We start from the raw sequence: 18,976 nt of genomic DNA on the forward strand, positions 1-18,976 counted from the left end.
CTGAGTGTTTAGCCCATAGAGCGACAACCTGGGAAACCCTGTGGAGAAATTCTACCCGGTCACCTGGGACCACCATCAATGGGAACAACCTTAACAGAACCTAACAACATTATCAATCCAGTCAAAGAGGTTTGGGCTTATAATGTAAATGTGAATATTCCCCCATTCTCAATCTCATGCAGAGAAAATTCCACTCTGCCTTGAGGGATCGAGAAAACCTTGAAAACCAGGAGTCTATTTTAAATTTTGAGAGTATTTTTGGGGATGCTGACTGCTAACCTCAGGGTTGGTGGTTCCGGGAGAAGGATGAGGCTTTCTGTTCCCAGAAAGAGTTTACAATCTCAGAAACCCTGTGGTGGTGGTGGTCATGTGCCACCGAGTTGGTCCTGACTGACTCACAGGGACCCTGTGTAGGGTTTCCGAGGCTGTAAATCTTTTCAGGAGCAGAAAGCCTCATTTCTTCCACAGAGCAACTGGTAGATTCGAACTGCTGACCTTGCAGTTAGCAGCCCAGCTCGGAAACTCCTCCACTGCCCGAACTCCCTCAGAACCCATTTAGAGGGTTGCTGTAAGTTGGAATTGACTTGATGGTAGGCCTTGGTTTTTTTGTTCGTTGGCACGTGGGGAAGCAGCCCTAGTGGTACCGTGGGTTCAGCATCTCAGATGGGACACTCTGCTCCTGTGAAGATGGACAGTCTCAGAAACTCAGGGGAGCAATTCTGATTTGTCCCGTAGGGCCTCAGAATCAACTTGATGGAGTATGTAGGGTAAGCACTGGACTACAAACCACAGGTCAGGTGGTTCAAGTCCACCAGCTGCTCCGTGGGAGAAAAATGAGGCTTTCTGCTCATGCCAAGATTCACACTCTCGGAAACCCTATGCAGGGTCGCTATGAGTCGGAACTGATTTGCCAGCACTTAATACTAATAATCATGGGTCCCTCACACTACCTGGCAACTTGCTTTCTTTTTGCAAAGTCCTTGAAAGGTGAGGAGATGTGTGGCTCAGCACGTTACAGTGTGGAAGGGGCAATGGCATATGCATTTCTGGAAACTTCTCCGAGACAAGGATGCAGGGACCCCTCAACTGGAGCTCAGGAGTGGGAACTGGCAGGAGTCAGGGGAAGATGAGCTGGTTTAAAAGTCAAGCCTTCTCCCTGTCATGGGCACTTTGGGAATGAGAACCCTGAGGGAAGAACATACTTTACATTAGTTGGACTGAAAATGTGTTCTTAAAGAGTCCTGGTCATAACAGTGGTGAAACGTCGGCAGTTCTAACCCACCAGCTGCTTCTGGGGAGAAAGAGAGCAATTTGCTTCTGTAAAGACTGTTGTTGTTAGGTGCCATGGACTCGGTTCCGACTCAGTGACCCTGTGTACAACAGAAGGAAACCCTGCCCGGTCCTGCAGCGGCCTCACAATTACTGCTACGCATGAGCCCATTGCTGCTGCCACTGTGCCAATCCATCTCATTGGGGGTCTTTTTTTGTTGGCCCTCCGCTTTACCAAGCATGATAGCCTTCTCCAGGAACTGATCTATCCTAATGACATTTCCTAAGAACATGACATGAAGTCCCACTGTCTTCACGTCTAAGGAGCACTCTGGCTGTACTTTTTCCAACACAGATTTCATTCTTTCTGGCAATTCATGATACTTTCAGTATTCTTCACCAACGCCATAATTCAGAAGCATCAGTTCTCCTGTCTTCCTTATTCAATGTCCAGCTTTCACATGTATATGTTGTTGTTGTTAAGTGCCAGTGAGTCGATTCCAACCCATAGAGACCCTGTATAGGGTTTCCGAGGAACAGCTGGTGAGCTTGAACCACCAACTTTTCAGTTCAAACGGCTTTACAGTCTGACACATTAACCCACAGCGCCACACCATGAGGTGGTTGAAAGTATATGGCTTGGGTCAGGTGCATCGTAGTCCTCAAGCTGACATCTTGGCTCTTTAACACTTTCCAGAGGTCTTGTGTATTAGATTTACCCAGTCCAATATGCAGTTTGATTTCCTGATGACTGCTTCCATGAGGATTGCTAACTTCAGTCATTTCTCCTTTACACATGACGTTGCTTATTGGTCCAATGGTGAGAATTTTTGTTTTGTTGTTGTTTGGTGTAATCCATAAATCTGTAAAGATTACCGCCTGGGAAACTGGTAGTATTCCAATTCATATTAGTGTTCATATGAGGCCAAGAGTGAGACAAGAATAATTGATCCCTTGATTCTAAGTGCTGGACCATATCTGGGCCCTCCTAGGCCCAATGTACTTCAGAAAGTTTACTCACATTCATTTAACAAGCAGCAGTGGTCCCAGGTTCCTAATGGGACAGTGATGTTTCCTCAGCTGTCACTTATCCATGTTGCCCCGAAGGAACAGGACATGGCTGAGATGGTGGCCGGCAGCGAGATTTAGCCTCCATATTGTCAGGATCACTGGCTTTTTTTTTCGGATGACCAGCAAATGCAGTTCTCCCTGAGACAGTGAGTGAGTGGGCTCATTCATTCGTGCAGGCACGCTTCCGCGTCAGTGCAACCTTCCGGAGGCACAGCTGTTTGATTCAGCAGGTTAAATGTGGTCAGAGGTTAAACGTGAGAAAGTGGTTGTTCAAACCCTCCTTCTGTCCTGGTTTCGTTTGCTCCGATGGCTCAGTGGTAGCGTTCTCACCTCCCATGTGGGAGACTCGGGTTCAGTTTTCGGTCAGTACAGTTCATCGACAGCCCCTGCCCACCTGTCAGTGGAGGCTCGCGTGTTGCTATGATATTGAACAGGTTTTAGCGGAGCTTCTAGACTTACGACAGAAGAGGAAGAAAGGCTTGGAGAAAACCCTGTAACAGGCCAGCAGCGTTTCATGGTGATGGTGCAGAACCCCAAACACCAAGACCACACCCACTGACTGCCATTGAGACATGTCCTACTCCTAGCCTTTCTATTGGACAGTAGAACTGTCACTCAGGGTTTCCTAGGCTGTACATCTTCATAGAGGCGGACTGCCTCATCTGTCTTCAACTGAGTGGCTAGTGGGTTTGAACCACTGACACATTGGCTGCTGAATGCTTCATCCATTGTGCCACCAGGGCGCCTCTGGTGCAGGACTGTTGTTGTTGTTATGTGTTGTGGAGTCGATTCCGACTCATAGCAACCCTGTATAGGGTTTCCGAGGCTATAAATCTTTATGGAAGCAGAGAGCCTCATCTTTCTCACGCGAAACAGCTGGTAGTTTTGAACTGCTGACCTTGTGGTTTGCATCCCGATTTGTTACCACTATGCTACAGGACTGGCGTTGTTCTATTCTGCTGTGCACAGGGCCAACTCGAACAACCATTCTGATCACAGACAAACGGTTCCAGGGAAACGAGGGACTCTCTGGCTATGAAAGGGCACAGGTTGGGTTTGATTTCTGATCATAGACACTCCATTATTCTTCCAAGTGAAATTGAACATCTGGATGAAAAGTGACAAAGGGAGTTGGGAGTTGTTTGGCTCCTAGTTCAAGTCCATCATTCACACGCACAAAACATTGGGTTTTCAGTGATGTTTCCACTGCGGGTCCAACCAGCCTTGTAGATGTCAATTACTAGTAAACCACAGTGCGTCTGCTGGCTCCGACACCAGAGAACACACTTGGCTCATCTGTGATGTTGTAGGTGTGACCTGGGTGGATCCCGTTGTTCTAGAACAGTCTGACAGTGGTCCCTGCACCCAGAGGCTGACTTTCTAGATTCTTGGGCTCCACCTGACAAATCAGATTCCGTGGTGCCTGCAAACACACAGGCACAGCACCAAATCTTACATCTTACTTGTGTGGATTCTGATTTTCTGATTCACGACACATGCACCCGTCTGTGGACCATGCCAGACTGCCTCAGACTTCCAGGCAGCTTACCCACTGCAAGGGATGAGATGTGTCCCTCCACGGGCATGTCCATCTGTCCTCAAGCAGTGACATGAGACACAGGGTGTTAGCAATGTGAGACTGTTATAATTTACCAAAGGCACACGGAAAACAGTCACGACAGAGTCCCCCAGGAAAAGCACTTCCCCTGACCACCGCTGGTCATTCTTACATCTCTGGACTGAAGCATGGTGGGAAGATGCTGGATTCACGTCACCACTGCCTCTGGCTTGCAACAGGCTGTTTGGGGGCCTGCCTGGCACGAAGCTTGTGCTCTGATTCTGGGCCTCACTGGGTCTCACTACTGTCTGGAAAACCCCTGAACAGCATGTCCAAGTCTCTGCTGCTAACTCGCAGCACACTGCCTGGGCCTGCAGGGCTCTATGTAGGTGCTGCGGCCTAGGGAGAGAGGTGCGCCGCAGGCTTTTGCCTTCTGTGGACGCTACAGCTCTGAGCTTTAGGAAGCCTCCTGCTCGACGGCTCTCAGCTCTTGCTCTGAGGGCCACTGAGCCCACCGCTGATGCCTGTTGTCATCTCCCCGTGGTCCTGGGTGTCAGTTCTGGGTCTAGCAGCTTCTCAGCACAGGGGCGCAGGTCTAAAGGACACACCGTTCCAGACTCTTCTTTTTATTGTGAATTGCATGAAGGTTTACAGAGCAGATCATCCATTTTATGGTCAATAAATACACTTGGTTTCATTCCAGTGATCGCAGTCTCCTCCATGCAACATTAAGGGGATTGCATTTATTGAGATCAAACAAAGTGGTCACAAAGACCCTCAACGAGATGGATTGGTCCAGTGACAGGAGCAACGGGCTCAAGAGTTACAACAATTGTGAGGATGGTGTAGAACCAAGCAGTGTTCTGTTGTGCACAGGGTCACTATGCACCGGAACCGACTCAATGATGTCACACAGCAATTCTCCATCACTTACTGTACTTCCCTCTGGGTTTCTTGTCCCTGCTCCTCCTCTCCCAGCCCTTTTGAACTTTGTCATTGGGTAAAGGCTGTCATTTTGATCTTGAATGGCTAACCATTCTGTGGCGTGTGTACCTCACTAGGGTTGTTGTTCTGCCTGTATACCTAACCACTGGTTGCCTGAAAATTGACCGCGGGGTCAGTTCAGTTCCAGACCTGAAGGGTGACCTAAGGCCATAGTCTTGAGGTTTTACCAGTCTGCAGACTCTTCTTGACAGAAGTCAGGTCAGGTCCACTGCAACCTCTGTAGGATGGACCCGTTTGTAAGTTGTTGTTGGCAGGTTCTAACTCATAGTGACTCTGTGAAGGGTTTGTGAGGAATAGCTGGTGGGTTTGAATCACTGATCATGTGATTAGCAATCCAGTGCTTACCCCTGCAGTATCACACCAGAATTCTTTGTCAATTTCAAGGCATGTTCCTCCCAGCAGGACCATGAAGTGACCAATCCCTTCTGTAAACCAGAAAACACTCAATTTGCATAGTAAACTGATCAATCCTCTTGGTAGACTACAGAGTCCCTCAATTTGCATAGTCCTAGCTAGTCATTCTGTGTGGGGTACAAGACTCAGATAAAAGCCATTAACTGCACTGCCCATGGCAACCCCATGCATTACAGAGAGGACTGCATCAGAGGGTCTTGGCTGTCACCTTTAGAGAAGCAAATTTCCAGGCCTTTCTTCCGCAGCACTGCTGAGTGGGTTTGAACCACCATCCTTTTACTTAATACTCGAGTACAGATTTACACATGAGTACAGATGTGGGATTATAAACGCCTTCTGGTTTGATGAAGTGCCTGATAACCCAGGGACCATTTCCTCTAGGGGCACTCTATAGCTTCCTCGTGGGTCTGTCCAGTGGCCCCTGGTCCTCTAGGAGGCTGCATGGATCCAGCTGAGCAGTGGTGTCTGGGACCAAGTTTCTCCCTGGAAAGCTTTGAGTTTTAGGGAATATCGACAAGTTTGATGGTGACAATATGAATACCGTATTAGTGAGTTGAGAAAAAAGGCACTTGTTAATTAAAGATAAAACTACAGAGCAACTTGGACAGACTCCAGGGGAAAGGAATTTGGGAACTTCCCATGAGGGAAGCGTCTAACAGCCTGTTGCTAGTGCAGATGAGTCGGCTTCCACTTGTGGCAACCCCGCACACCACACAACAAAAGGCCCCTCCTGCATCATCCCTGTCAATGGTTGGGGATTGGAGTATTGTAATCTGTATGTTTTTCTTTCTTTTCTCTTTTTAAAAATAAACAATATACAAATCTTTAATCCTGCTTGGTGAACTAGAGGAAGATCCTTAACAAAATGGATTGTCACAGTGGCTGCAAGAGTGGGTTCAAATGTAACAGTTCTGAGGATGGTGCAGGATGGGAAAATGTGGTGTTCTGTTATGTGTAGGGTCACTGTGACAATACCTAACAACAACATATATATTTAAACAATATTTTATTATGTTTTCAATGAAGGTTTACACAGCACTTTAGGTTCCCTTTCAGCAATTTTTATACAAATTGTTCAGTGATGTGGGTGTAGGCTTCACAGTGCAGGAACATTCACATTATTTTCCATTCTGGTTGTTCCGTTTCCATTAATCTAGTTTCCCTGCCCCCTTACTGTCTCATCTTTATTTTAAAGTAATTGTTGACCATTTGGTCTCATACAGGTGACCGTAGGGCTTTCCTTTGCTGATTTTTGAAAGTATGTCCCCAGACATTTCTTCCTTGTGTATCTTAATCTGGAAGCTCTGCTGAAACACACTCAAGCCCTCACTGACAGATGGCTGTCCACACAGCCGTACCTATGGACACTTAACATGTATAAAAGGGAAGAAGACCAGAGAAGAGCGAGGGGGCCACCCACTACCAGACAGTCAATTGCTACTCATAGTGGCCCTGGTTAGAGTACAGTACAACTGATCCTTAGGGTTTCTGAGACTGTAAATCTTTATAGATTCAGACAGACTCCTGCCGAGTCGCTGCTGAGTGTGAACCATCACCCTTGTGATGAACAGCCTGATGCTTAACCCACAGTGCCACCAGAGCTCCTTATACAGAGGGGTAGCAGTCAAATATCACAGGGCTGGCTCTTAAGGGACTCATCTTTCCAAGGTCCCCAGTTTGCCCTAGGGTGAGATAAGGATGCTCACACTGAGAACATTTGTTCGGTCCTCAGAAAACAGGCTCCGACTGCACTTGAACTGACGTCTGTGAAAAATGAACTTGCTTCTGTTGTTTTGTTTCTGTGATTCATTCTTTCTAGGTGCTTTCATTCAGCAGAAAGGACTTGAAAAGAAGATGGATGTGAAATTTATATGTTAATTTTAATACTGAAGCGATCCTAAACTTGAAAGGAAGATCAATTCTTCACTTTTCATTCCTTATGTGGTACAGAGAATTGTCAGTACTAGGGGGAAAAAATAGTAATTTCCAAATGCATCCCTCCCAAGTTCACATCTCTGAGGGCAGCGGTGTCTGGGAACCCACTGATGGCCGATTTGGTGCCCTACCTGTGTCCCCACAGTGTCGTTGAATACTTCAACATGAAGGACAAACTAGTGTTCCCTAAAGGACAGTGGTGTTTGTTTACTGACTGAACTCTGTGTTTGCTAGGCTGGCTGGGTCGAGTCTAGAGTTTCATGTAACCCGCAGGCTGGAATTGGGAGGGCAGAGAGTGGAGTGGAGTCAGCTAACATCCTTCAGAACTCTTATGCCTTCCCATGTCACCACTCGGACTCCTGCCTCAGTATCCCCACTGTGGCACTGTAGGATCAGAATTGGACTGCGAACCACAATGTTGGCAGTTCACATCCACCAGCTGCTCCTTGGAAACCAACTATGAGTTCGTAGCTGGCTCCACGGCACTCTACCACCATGTTTGTGTTTATAACCCACAGAGGAAACGTTACTAATCCAATACTGACTTGTTCAATTCCGCAATTCAAAGTACCTGTTAATACCCAATCATTTCTACCCAATTCAAATGCAAAGTGATTTATTAAATATCATTTCAGCCCAGATTTCTTCATTTTCCAAAAATGGTTTGGAGTTATATGTGAGGAATCAGCTAGCAAACATTTATAATAAAGTACTTGCTGTGTGCTGGTCATGTGTTGGGTGACTAATATTTGTGAATGACTTACAGCTCTCAACAACCCGGTGAGTATTAGGACTTGTATATCCCATTACTGTTCCTATTGTACCTGTGAGGGACACAGAATCCAAGCAACCAATCTAAGGTCAGCTGTCCCCTGGTGGTGGGCATGTGCATTACAGTCTCTGGCTCTCTGGTTGGCTGCCTTCTGGCTTATGGTTCACACATGTTTTGAGTTTCTAGTTCTTTGCTTGGCTGCCTGGTTTTCTGCTAAGCCCTATTGTGGGAATCGTGGCTGAGGAGGGCTGCCTCAGGGAGCCAGAAGGCGTGTATGGCTGCATAATCCAGGATGTTGTTGTTGTTGTTAGGTGGTGTCGTGTTAGTTCTGACTCATAGCGACCCTATGCACAACAGAACTGAACACCATTGCTACACTTGAATCCATTGCTGCTGCCACCGTGTCAGTCCATCTCGCTGGGGGTCTTCCTCTTTTTCGCTGACCCACCACGTACCAAGCATAATGTCCTTCTCCAGGGACTGGTCCCTTCTGATAATATGCAGAAATATGAGAGATGAACTGTGGCCATTCTGGCTTCTAAGAAGTATTCTGGCTTTACCTATCCCAACACAGATTTCACAAGCATATGAGGTTATTAAAAATACCATGGCTTGGGTCAGGTGCACCTTAGTCCTCAAACTGACATCTTTGCACTTGAGCACTTCAAAGAGGTCTTGTGCCGCTGATTGCCTAGTGCAATATGTTGTTTGATTTCTTGACTGCTGCTTCCATGAGTGATACAGTGGATCCAACCAAAGTGAAGTCTGACAACTTCAATCTTTTCAACGTTTATCGTGATGTATTTACTGGTCCAGTGGTGAGGATTTTTGTTTTCTTTACATTGAAGTGCAACCCATACAGAAGGCTATGGTCTTTGATCATCATCAGTAAATATTTTAAGTCCTCTTCACTTTCAGCAAGCAAGATTGTAGCACCTGCCTATCGCAGGTTGTTAATGAGTCTTCCTCAAATCCGATGCCACATTCTTCTTCATATAATCCAGCGTCTTCATATAATTATGTGCTTAGCATATAGATTGAATAAGTATGGTGAAAGAGTACAACCCTGGCACACACCTTTCCTGATTTGAAACCATTCATTGTCCCGTTGTTCTATTTGAATGATTACCTCTTGTTCTGTGTACAGGTTCCTCATGAGCAGAGTTAAGTGTTCTGGAATACTCATTCTCTGCAATATTGTCCATAGCTTGTCATGATGCACACAGCTGAAAGCCTTTGCAAATTCAATAAAGCACAAATAAACATCTTTCTGGTAGTCTCTGCTTTCGGTCAAGATCCATTTGACATCAGCAATGACATCTCTGATTCCAGGTTCTTGTCTGAATCTGACTTGAACCTCGGGCAGTTCCCTATCAATGTATTGTTGCAGTCCTTTCAGAATTATCTTGAGCAAAATTTTACTTGAATGTGATATTAATCATATTGTTTGATGATTTCCTCATTCCATTGGATTGCCTATCTTTGGAAGGGGCATACATATGCAGTCTTCTAATCAGGGGGCCAGGTAGCTGTCTTCCAAATTTCTTGGCATCGATGAGTGAGTGCCTCCAGTGCTGTATCAGTTTATTGAAAGATTTCAATTTGTATTCCATCAAATCCCCAATTCTTCTTATTTGCCAATGCCTTCCGTGCATCTTGGACTTCTTTCTTCAGTATCATTGGCTCTTGATCATAGGCTACCTCTTAAAACAGTTGAACATCGATCATTTCTTTTTGTTCACTGATGCTGTGTATTTGTTCCATCTTTTTAAATGCTTTCTGCATCATTCCATGTTTTGCCCATGCAATCCTTAATATTGCAAATCGAAGCTTACATTTTTCCTTGAGTTCCCTCAGCTTGAGAAATGCGGAGCGTGTTCTTTGCTTTTGGTTTTCTAACTCCAGGTCTTTGCACTTTTAATTCTAACACCTGATTTTGTCTTGTGGACGTGCACTTTGCCATTTTCTGTTCAGCTCTTTTACCTTCTCATTTCTTCCATTTGCTTTAGCATCTCTACTCTGGAGAGCAAGGTTCAGAGTGCCTTCCGACACCCCTTTGGGGTTTTTCTTTCTTTCTTCCTCATCTTCTTAATGACCTTTTGCTTTCTTCCTGTATGATGTTCTTGATTTCATCCCACAACTCTTCTCATCTTCGATCATTAGTGTCTGTCTAATGCACCAAATCTGAAATCTGTTTAGAGATGATCTCTAAATTCAGGTGGGATATGTTCAAGGTCATATTTTGGCTCTTGTGGATTGTTTTAATTTTCTTCAGCCTCAGCCTAAACTTGCATATGAGCAGTTGATGGTCTGTTCCACAGTCTGCCCCAGGCCTTGTTTTGATTGATGATATGGAGCTTTTCCACCGTCTTTTTCCACAGTTTGATTTCTGTATATTCCATCTGTTGAGGTCCATGTGTATACTCATCTTTTATGTAGTTTAAAAAAAGGTATTTGCAATGAGGAAGTCATTGGTCTTGCAAAATTCTACCATACTATCTCCAGCATCATTTCTACCACCAAGGCAATATTTTCCAACTGTTGATCCTTTCTCTTTGTTTCCAAACTGTGCATTCCAATAACCAGTAATGAGCAATACATCTTGATTAAATGTTAGATCAATTTCAAATTGAAGAAGTTGGTAGAATTCTTCCGTTTCATTCTCACAGGCTTAGTGATTGATGAGTAAACCTGAACTATATTGGTATTAATTGGCCTTCCTTGTAGGCGTATGAATATTATCCTATCACAGACAGCGTTGTACTTCAAGACAGATTTTGAAATGTTCTTTTTGGTGATGAATGCAAGGCCATTTCTCTTCAATTCGTCATTCCTGGCATGGTAAACCATGTGATTATCAAATTCAAGCCCATTGAATTTGATAATGCCTAGGATATTGATGTTTATGCATTGCATTTCGTATTTGACAATTTCCAATATTCTTAGATTCGTATTTCATACATTCCATGTTCTGATTATTAATGGATGTTTGCAGCTGTCTCTCTTTATGTGTGTTGTGCCCCATCAGCAAAGGAAAGTCCCAAAGATTTTATTCAATTCGTGTCATCACGGTCAACTCTACTTTGAGGAGGCAGCTGTTCCCCAGTCGTATTTTGAGTGCCTTCCCATATTCTGGTGCTGACAGTGTTCCACTGTGACGAAATATTCAGAAGTAGTCCGTCCCTTCTGTTTCCTAGTCTGTTTCCATCTGGAAGCTCATCTGAAACCTGTCCACCCTGGGTGACCCTGCTGGTATTTAAAATACCCATGGAATAGCTTCCAGATTCACAGCAACATGCACGCCACCACAGTATGACAAACTGACAGACGAGTGGTGGATTTTAATAATATATTTACCTTACATATGTTACTATTGTTAAATGTCATCAAGTCAGTTCCGAATCATAAAGACCCTTCATAGGTTTTTTTGAGGAGTGGTTGGTGAATTTGATCCACTGACTTAGAGCTTCAAACTGACGTTGTGGTCCGGTGCTTATCCTATAGTACCACACTGGGACTTCATTTTAGTTACGTATTTACATTATATATATATATATATATATATATATATATACATATACATGTATGTATGTAAATAGATCCCTGGTGCTGTGGTCTAATGCGTCAGACTGCAAAGTCATTTGAGCTGCAAGGTCGGCGGTTCAAGCTCACCATCTGCTCCTTGGAAACCTTATATGGGTTCGCTGTGGGTCGGAATTGACTCGACGGCACTTAACAACAACAACATGTAAAGAGAAAGGCATTCACCCTTTAATACATTAAAGTAGCCTTAGTTTTCCTATTTGGTTGTTCCATGCGGGAGACATGGGTTCAATTCCCAGACAAAGCAACTCATGTGCAAACCACCATCATCCTCAGTGGAGAACTGTGCATTGCTATGAGACTGAACAAAATGCCGGTGGGGCTCCTAGACTAAGACCAGGAAGAAAGTCCTGATAATCAACTTCCAACATCACAGCAATGCACAAGCCACTACAGGAAGAAAAACTGACAGATGATCAGCATGTCAGAGCAACCCAAATCCACCCTGTCTTCCCTTTCAGCATCTTGTCAAACCCAAACACCAATTACTGTCAAGTCAAGTTCAACTCTTGGGACCCCATGTGTTACAGAGTAGAACTGGGGTCCATACAGTTTTCTTGGCTGTAATCTTTACAGAAGCAGATTGCCAGGTCTTTCTTCTGAGGCTTCCCTAGGTGGGTTTGAACCATCAGCCTTTAGGATAGTTGGTCTTTAAGGCCCTGCCCCCTGGAGATCAGTGAAGGTAGCGATTGTAAGCGACCCCCACCTCTCTGGTTTGGTCATAATCACGAAAGATTTGTCTTTGTCTGAGGTGTCTTTGCTAGATGGTACTCACAGTCAATGGGTGCTCCTCCTGAACAGCTGAGCCCTCACACTGCTCAGCCCGAGGCCCCTGGCAGAAGGAGTTTCCTAAAAATGGGCAGACCTCCGTTTATATTTCCCTTCACTGTCAGGCACATTGACCACAGAAGTCACTAAAATTGCTCCAGAGGTCACTCAAACAGAATTCTCCAAAACCCCCAGGGGACACACAATTTTAAGTCACAACTTTATTATTTTTTTAAAATGTTTTATTGTGAATTATATGATAGTTTACATGGGAGAAATTAGCTTTACATTCATCCTATGGTATATTGTTTCATTGCCGTGGTTACAATCCCCTCCATACATCATCAACCAACCAAAGGGTACACACCCTAACCTGCCCCCTGGTTGTCAGCACACAGCCCCTCTCCCTCTCTGGGTCTAGAGTCCCCAGCCGCTCCATCTCTCCACGTCGTCTCTGCCTCCATCTCTGGCATCACTACTTCTCTGGGTAGGGTCCTGCTCTCTGCTTTTCTCACTTGATGGTCCCAGGGACCTACCACTCCTGGACTGCAAAGTCAATCACTCCCCTCCTTTTGCTACAAAACATCTACCTTTATATTTCCAAACCTCACAGTCAGGCCTGATAGCAATTATTCACTGTTGTACCACATGAGTGCTATCCCCATCTCCTTTCATCAGTCCCGCCCAGACGATTGGATACTACCCAGTGGAGATTCTACCTTGCTCCACACCCCTTGGATCTAGGCTCCATCTTGAAAGCTTGTAAGCCAGTCACTTCTTGCCTTTGTAGCCCCCTATTTTGGGTAGCCAATGTCCAAGTTGCCCATCCCTGTCTACTCTATGTATGGATAGGGTGGGAATGATCCTTGCTGTAAAGATTTGTTCCTTCTTTTGAGCTACTGCATCCATAGGTGTAGGTCAAGTTAATCTAATTGCATCAGATTACTCTTTTTTCTTTTTCTAGTTGAGTTCTGATCATCCAGACATTGAAGCCAGGTCAAGTGGGTATTATCTGCAAGTGTGGGTGTTCTTGTGCATATGCCCTCTCTTATCAGCTGGATGCTTCACTCTCCACTCTAGTCCTCTGTGGCTATGACACTGACTCTGGGCCCAAGAGTCCCCAGGTCTTGCCACACTGCTGGCCAACCAGGTCTCCACCCGGCTTCACAGGAGTCTGTTGGACGTGGTACGGCTTGGCTTGCTGCTTCATTGCTGCTTTTCCCTCACTTCCCCTTATCGGTGACCAACGTGGTCACCATTCAGAGTGCATGTCTGCTCGTGTATTCCCATTGAGTTTTAGTCTTGGAAAGGGGTTTTCCCTGAGGGGACCTGACCACTTGCCTTGATGTCTCCTGAGTGAGCAGCTTGCTTGTTCTTGTAGTAATCAGTCAGACTGCTGTTATTGTTTTATATTTTTCCTGTTGGTCTTTCTTTCAAGAAGTATCTTAAGTTCTAGCTGCTCCAGGCTGCTCTGCTTGTCCTTTCCAGTGGAAATTTCCCACCTCTGAAGATTCTGGATGCGGTTCAGGATTCCACCTATGGTCTTAGGTAATGCAGAGGCTCCGCAGGAAGCCTCCTTCACTGGGCACATTGTAGCCCCATTTTAGGTATTCCAATCAGTTATAGGCAGAAGACGGACTTACAAGCTTTCTATGGTGATATTTCTGGCTATTCATTTCTCTCCTCCTCAAGTGTCTATTTTATAATATAATGCAAGGAAAACCAAGATTCAAAAGACAGTCAAGCATCTTAACATTATTTCCCCCCTTTTCCCCATTCCAACCATGTCTCAATCCCTGTATCCCAGAGCTCTGTTGTTCTAAGGTTGTGCATACATCATTATTTACCTCTGTCCCACTTAGCCCATGCGAACCTTCTTAATTGTTTTCCCATCTGCTTTGTTCTTCCATTCCCCTCCCCCTTCTTGGGTCTTGCCCCCCTCCTACCCAGCACCCAAACTATCCTGTGTCTATTCCCTGCCCTGTGCTCCACCTTCCCTTCCCTCCCCACATCCCGGTAACAAGCAAAGAATCTCTCCCCCCCTTTAGTATGGGTTCTTTTTAAAGCCTGTCGCTGTTGTTAAGTGCCATCGAGTTAGTTGTGACCCATAGCAACTCTGTATAAGTTCAAACCAACATTTCAGTCCAGCACATTAGCCCTCAGAGCCACACCAAGGTCTCCTTTTAAGCCTGCGAGGTACGAAATAGAAAACTGGAAAGGTCATTGAACTCAAAGTTCCTTCCAGTGTAACTGACAATTTAATGGGTTTGGAATCCCCCCTTAGGGGTCTGTTAACAATCTAGACTCCTGATCTTCTGAATCTGAAACTGTGGGGACAGACTCCTAAACCCCTGGGAACCCACCCTCTCCACAGGCTCCCCGGGAATTTTTCTGTCTCTTCAGCACTGAGAACCACTGAATTTCAGCGGTTCCCAGTGAGAGATGAAATACCTCCCTAGATAGAATATTCCACGTGTGTCTGAGTAAAACTGTGCTTTTAGGGATTTTCAGTGACTGACTTTTGGCAGGATTGCCAGGTCTTTCTTCTGAGGTGCCTCTGGGTGAACTTAAACTCCCAACCTTTTGCACACCTACAGACTCAGAGTCCTAATGTGGAGTCTTGGTATGGCGCTGTGGGTTAATGCACCAGTCTGCAAAGCTGTTTGAACTGCAAGGTTGGTGGTTCAAGCTCACCAGCTGCTCCTCAGAAACCCTATGCAGGGTCACTATGGGTCGGAACCGACTTGACAGAACTTAACAACAAACAATAAGACACATTCAGAGGCCAGATTGCTCTTTGTGAAATGATACTCAGGTGAATGCAATACGTTTTTGGGGTAAAAGTACATGTGACTTCACTGTAGTAATACTTGGGGATCAGTTAATCCCAGTGCTCAGCAATATTAAGTATATCACCCTCATGGGGTTTGGGACCAGGGGACAACGATGGGGCCTTCACTCACCAATAACTCCTTGGAAACCCTGTACAGTGTCGTTTTGAGTTGGAACCAACTCAATGGCACTTTAACAACAACAATTAGAAGAAAATTTAATCAAAGATGAATCTTTCTGTTTTTTAAAATGATTGTTGTTAAGTACCATGGAGTAGGTTCCGACTCATAGCGACCCTGCACAGGGTTTCTGAGGCTGTAAATCTTTACAGGAGCGGAAAGCCTCATCTTTCTCCCGCGGAACAGCTGGTAGTTTCAAACTGCTGACGTTGGGGTTAGCAGCCCGATTCATAACCACTACGCTACCAGAGCTCCTTTTTAAAAAACCATTAGCTACAGTTAAGTATATCTGTTGAGTTGGTGGTGACTCCATGTGTGTTAGGGTAGAACTGCTCCACAGAGTTCAAAATTAGGGCCTTGCAGAGGCCGATGGCTAGGACTTTCCTCCTGTGGACCCAGAGTGCTAACTTTTCAGCTACTGGGGGAACACCAGGCAGGCTCAGTCAGTAGCCCTGGTTACTCCTGGGGGTTGGGGCGTTGGGAGGGAGACGTGGAGGAGAAGCTGTGAGGATGGAATATTTTTCTTTACAAACCAGAGCTCCATCAAGTGCAGCTGTGAAGGAAAGGGTGCCCCAAGGAGTGGGAGCTAGCATCAGGGATCTGACAGGAGTCCTCGAGGCAGCGCCATGGGTGGACTTTGCAGGCACAGTGTGAAGTGGCTCGTGCTTTCTGGGCTGGCCTCCGGACTTTAGGAGAGCCCCACTGCACTTGCATACAGGGACCCATGGCATGAGGGGCGTTCTGACGGATCCTGGGGCACATCCTGGAGTCCAGGCGCCAGGCATCCGCAAGAAGGGTCCCGTGGAACCCAGGCAGCCATGGAGAGCGCACGCGCCAACAGCACGCGCCCCACCTTACAGATTGAATGATGTCTGAAGAAAACGACTACGGGGAGGGACTAACCTCCTCCCTCCTACCCCCCACTCACCTAGGGCGCTGGACCATTCTGAGCTGAGCCCCGCCTGCCCACCGACCAAGTTGAGTCCACCACGCCTTGGGCACCTTCTCAGCCCAGGATTCCAGTCACGTGCTCTGAGTCTCATGGGACCCAAACACTTTTGTTTCCCAGATTCCCTGGCTAACTGAGGCCAAAGAAAAAAGATTGAAAAAGCCCTCCTGAATGCGTCCCATTGACCAGGTGTGAAAGCTTCTCATACAAATGACAAGACACCCAGGTAAACGGCACTTTCAGGTCACACATTGTTTTTCGTCTATGCCCCATGCAATATTGTATAAGTCACTGTGGTTGTGTGTGCCTCATAGCATACCTGTGTGCGCTCTCCGAGGCTGTAAATCATTACAGGAGCAGGAAGCCCATCTTTCTCTCTAGAGCTACTGGTAGATTCCAGCTGCTTGGCCTTGCAGTTAGCAGCCCCCACGCCACCCAGTATACTGCCAGGGCTCCTGTGTAAGTCTGTCTGTGGAAGTATTTACATAAGGCCTGACCACTGGCATCTCGTGGATTCAGACTCATAGTAACCCTGGAGGACGGAGTCGAATTGCCCGGCAGGGTTCCCACAGCTGTGGACAGCCACACCTTTCTTCTGTGGATCAGGGTTTCCAAGGAACGGCTGGTGAGTTTGAACACCAAGGGACCTTGGGGGTCCTGTGTTTACCCTACAGCACCACACCAGGACTCCATTCCCTTCTGACAGTTGTTTCGAATCATCTACCATTCCAGGCATCGAGGCAGTGAACACAGGCAGAGATCCCGTGTGCTGTTGAGCTCTATTTTACTTTGCAGATTCTGGGTGTTTTTTTTTTTTTTTTTTTTTTTTTTTACAAATGGAAGGTTTGTGTCCATCCTGTGATGTACGGGTCATTCTCACCACAGATCAGACTTTACCACCCTGCTCTTGTGTGTTTCATAGATGACAGCAGAGTGTTAATATCACTTTCAGGTGCACTGGGAAACCAAACAATTCACGTGACTCGCTTTATTTCTGTGGTCCGGAACTAAACACACACTGTCTCTAAGGTCTGCCTGTAGTTTTAAATAAATATGATTTGTTGTTCTTAGGTGCCACCAGGTCAGTACCAGCTCATAGCGATCCAATGCACAATAGAACAAAACACTGCCTGGTCCTTCGCAAACCTCACAATTGTTGCCACGCTTGAGCTGCCACCACTGTGTCAGTCTGTCTTGCTGGGGAATGTTCCTCTTTTTATTTCATTCTCTACTTTACCAAGTATAATATCTTTCTCCAGGGGCTAGTCCTTCCTGACAATATGTCTGAAGTATGAGGCATGAAGTCTGGCCATCCTGGCTTCCAAGGAGCAGTCTGGCTGTACTTCTTCCAACACAGCTTTGTTTATTCTTTTGACAGCCTGTGGTACTTTCAATATTCTCTTCAAACACCATACCAAAAAATGTATCAATTCTTTAAGGTCTTTATTCACTATCCAACTTTCACATGCATATGAAGTTATTGAAAATGCCAGCACTTGCGTCAGGCGCACGTTAGTCCTCAAAGTGACATCTTTGCTTTTGAACATTTTAAAGAGGTCTTGTACAGCAGATCTGCCTAATGCAGTATGATTTGAGGTGGAAGCAAATTAAGTTGGATAAATTGATGAGAGAGGAATTCCTGGGTCAAAGGGCACATGCATTTATAATTTTGATAAAACTCATTGTTGTTGAGTTGATTCCACTCAGTGATCCTAGAAGACAGAGTAGACCTGCCCCACAGGGTTTCCAAGGTGTAAATCTTTACAAAGTAGACGTTCACATCTTTCTTCTGAGGAGCAATTGGTGGGTTTGAACTGCTGACCTTTCAGTGAGCAGCTGAATTCTTAACCACTGCACCACCAGCTGCTAAATTGTCTCCCTGGAGAAGCTGTTCTGGATCACACTCCCACCAACAAAACGCGCTTACCTGCATCTCCAGTGAGGGTGTGTTCACTGTGCGATGCCCTCGAGTCCCACAACCTCAGAATGTTTTCATCTGCATTCTCGGATCGTGAATGCATCAGCTTCTATCTTGGAGCCGTCTGCATCCACGAACACGTGACTTTGACCAGGCCCCTGACCCAAGCTCAAAGCAGGCCCCCCTCTCTCCCCCCGCCACTGAAAGCTATCACAGGGCTTTAGCGGAACGGCTTAGCCAAGAAACGCTGAATGAAGGCCTTAGTCACCGGTCCAACCCTAAACAGGGGAATGGCGCCACCTGTCGGTTTGAGATGATAAATGAAACACATACAGTTTGAAGGAGGCTTGGTAGTGAAGAGGAGAAAAGATCTGGTAATCTGCTCCCATAAGGATTTGTTGTTGTTGTTAAGTGCCATCGAGTGGGTTCTGAGTCGTAGCCACCCTGTATAGGGTTTCCGAGAAGCAGCTGGTTAGCTTGAACTGCCAACCTTGCGGTTCAAACCGACTTTGCAGTTGAACACATCAACCCACAGTGCCACACCAGAACTACCCCATAAGGATTACAGTCTAGTAAACCCTAAAAGGCAGTTCTCCTCTGCTGTACAGGATTGCTTTAAGCCAGAATCAGTCCAATGGGACCAAACAACAATACAACAACATATATATGGTGTGATCGTTTAGAAATCTGGAACCAGGTTTTA

The sequence above is a fragment of the Chrysochloris asiatica genome, unplaced genomic scaffold (genome assembly GCF_000296735.1).
Source record: "Chrysochloris asiatica unplaced genomic scaffold, ChrAsi1.0 scaffold00056, whole genome shotgun sequence".
Taxonomy (NCBI): Eukaryota; Metazoa; Chordata; class Mammalia; order Afrosoricida; family Chrysochloridae; genus Chrysochloris; species Chrysochloris asiatica.